Source organism: Ricinus communis, chromosome 4 (assembly GCF_019578655.1).
Source record: "Ricinus communis isolate WT05 ecotype wild-type chromosome 4, ASM1957865v1, whole genome shotgun sequence".
NCBI classification, from domain to species: Eukaryota; Viridiplantae; Streptophyta; class Magnoliopsida; order Malpighiales; family Euphorbiaceae; genus Ricinus; species Ricinus communis.
Window position 1 is genome coordinate 16075486 of NC_063259.1, and position 3240 is coordinate 16078725.

Here is a 3240-nt window from a genome sequence, read left to right on the forward strand (position 1 = left end):
TTGCTGACAATACTGTTGTAGGTTTATTTGGAAAGACCCTTATGGATTATTGGCATTCCAAGGTACTTCCTTAAATCTGTTGTTGAGAACCGGAAATCAAAGTTGATCTCTCTTTGCAACTTTTTCGAAACATTTTTGGAAAAGCATATCTTAGTCTTAGAGTTATTAAATTTTTTACCAGAATCATGAAAAAAATATGTCAAGAACCTCCATGAAAAAATATGTCAAGAACCTCTTTGACAACCTGAACCTGCTCAATAGAAGGTTCAAAACAAGAGAATATCGTCAGCAAAAAATAAATGAGAGAGTTTAGGACCATGAACACCTATCTAAATAAGGTGCCACTGCTTATGTCTTACTGCCATTTGGATACAATAAGCTAATCTTTCTATACACATGACAAACAGATACAGCGAAAGGGAATCGCCTTGGTGAATCCCTCTTGAAGAAAGGAAAGCATCAGACAATTCACCATTCCATAAGACTTTAAGGGAACGAGTATTAACACAAGTGTTATTCTATCAATTAGGAGGCCAAGAAGCCCAATATCTTCCAAAGTATTGCGAATGAACGACCATCGTAATCTATCATAAGCTTTCTCGAGGTCAATTTTGATTGGCATCCAACCAACCTTGCCGTTCAACTTCATCGAATGCACAACCTCCTGAGCAATAATGATATTATCGGAAATATTCATTTTCAACATAAAATTGCTTTGGTTATGACTGATGAGCTTCTGGATTAAAGACATATACCTTTAAGCTAGGGCTGAGCACGGATCGCTCCAGTTCGGTTATCTATAAATCACCAGTACCATACCAAACCTCGGTTCTTTTAAAATTAAAGGTTCTAGTACTGTACTAAACATAAAAGGATCCATACCGTATTGTACCAATTTTTACATTTAAATACAGTTCGGTTCGCTGCTATTTTCGGTTTTAAAAAATTTTAAAAAATACAACTTTAATCTCATCTTTAATCAAACACATTTAGAGAAAATATGATTACCCACCTAAAAAAAGTCGTATGAAAATCTGAATTAAAATTACAATCACATTCTTAACAACATGTTTTGCAATTCAATCACTTGCAAGTATAACAATTCATTCATTGTTCAAATACAAACCATTAAAATATATGTTACTGCTAGTATAAAAATATTTTGCAGATGAAAACCATTAAAATAAAATATTTTTCACAGTTGCAGCCAACAATCTACCCATCAAAAATAAAAAAGAAAAAAAAAATATCCGGGACTAAATAATGACGGCACAGTTATGGGAAGAGAGAGCGCTAAAGAGGAAGATGTCTACGCGAGCCAATTCTTGCTTCTGCATTTTTGCGAGCCAATTATGTGTGGCGCTAAAGAGGAAGACGTCTACGCGAGCCAATTCTTGCTTCTACATTTTTGCGAGCCAATTATGCGTGGTGCTAAAGAGGAAAACGTCTAGGCGAGCTAATTTCTTCCTTCTTCCTTTTGATTTTCTGTCTTGAAATTTGCTTTAAGGATTTTGTCTTTCTGAATTGAAACTTAAGAGGTGGTGCGGTGTGTTCTAAAGAGGAAGACGTCTACGCAAGCGAATTTCTTCCTTTTGATTTTCTATTCAGAAATTTGCCCTAGGGATTTTGTCTTTCTGAATTGCAAAATAGAAGGTGTGGCGGTGTATTCTAAAGAGAAAGACGATGTGTTCAAATTGTTAAGTTTATGCTTGTAGTATATGGTAAGAAAAGATATTAGGGTTAAGTTAGTAGATAGTAAATTATAAATTTAATGTTAGAGTATGTATATTAGTATCAGTATACTATATGATATATTAATATATAACTTATATATTTTCTATAAAGTATAAAGTACATTATAATATTATAGTTATTTTTAATATGTAGTATTTTTTTTATTTCGATAATACTTGCTTGAATTATATAAAATGATAAATATAAAATAATTTTTTTATAGAGTATAAAATATTTTATAATATTATAGTTATTTGTAATAGGTATTATTTATATAATATAAATAATTATTAATAAATATATGTAAAAAATTCAGTTCTACGGTTTGGTCCGGATCAATACAAGACGGATCGGTTCTGGTACGGTTATGGTACAGTTTTTACTAAAGAACCAGTACCATACTGTAATAGAAAAAAAAATCGGATCAGTTCAATTCGGTTATAAAATATTTCGGTTCTGGTATTTTTCGGTACGGTTATTCGGTTCGAGCGGGAATCACCGATATCCATGTTGAGTCCTACTTTAAGCAATCAGTTTAGTAATAACATTATAAAAAACGTTAAATAAACTAATGGGCCTAAAATGCATAAGAGTTTCAGGATTATATCCTGCTTGGGAATAAGGACTAGAAGCGTCTCATTTATACCTTCAAGAATAACACTCGAGAGAAAAATCCTTTACTAAACTCACAATCAAATGCCCAAAAACATGCCATTACAATTGATAGAATGTAGGTTGAAGACCATCACGGTTGGGGCTTTAAAAGGCCCCATCTTAAAAATAGCTTTCTTAACCTCCTCAAGAGTGACACTACTCATTAAAGTCTGCTTTTCAGAATCTGTTAAAGGAGGGAAAGAGTCTCGTGAAATGATCCAAACAATCTTCCTCTTTTCAAAGCCTAGCATAGAAATTAACAGACATCATCTTAAGCTTTTTCTTGATCCTCAACTCAATAATTTTTATTATCCCAAAGAGTTTCGATTTTATTCCTTTTTCGGCGAATAAGAGTGAACGTGTGAAAATACTTTGTATTCTTGTCTCCAAACTGAATCCAATTAGATCGAGACTTCTGAAACCACAATATCTCTTCATGCATCAAAATCCTCTCGTATTCAAGTTGACAGAACTTTTTCATCTGCTCTAAATTAGTGGAACTTTAGTATTCTAGAATTCTGTCTAGATTGTCCAAATTCACTAAAATCTTTTTTTTTCTTTTAAAAATATTGCCAAACACATTTTTATTCCAATCCTTGACATTCTTGACAAAGGTATCAGTAGCCACATTAAGATTTAGTTCACCTCTCCAATTGGTCCTAACAAAATTATTAAACTCTATATAGGACAACCATGCCGCTTGAAAATATAATGGTCTTTTGTCTAACAAGAGAAAGGGTAGCCCTAAATCCTAAGCATAATCGGCCTATGATCGGATTTGATCCTAGGCAAATGGTGAATAGTAGATTCAGGGAATTTTAATCCCCAACTAACATTGCAAATTCCTTTATC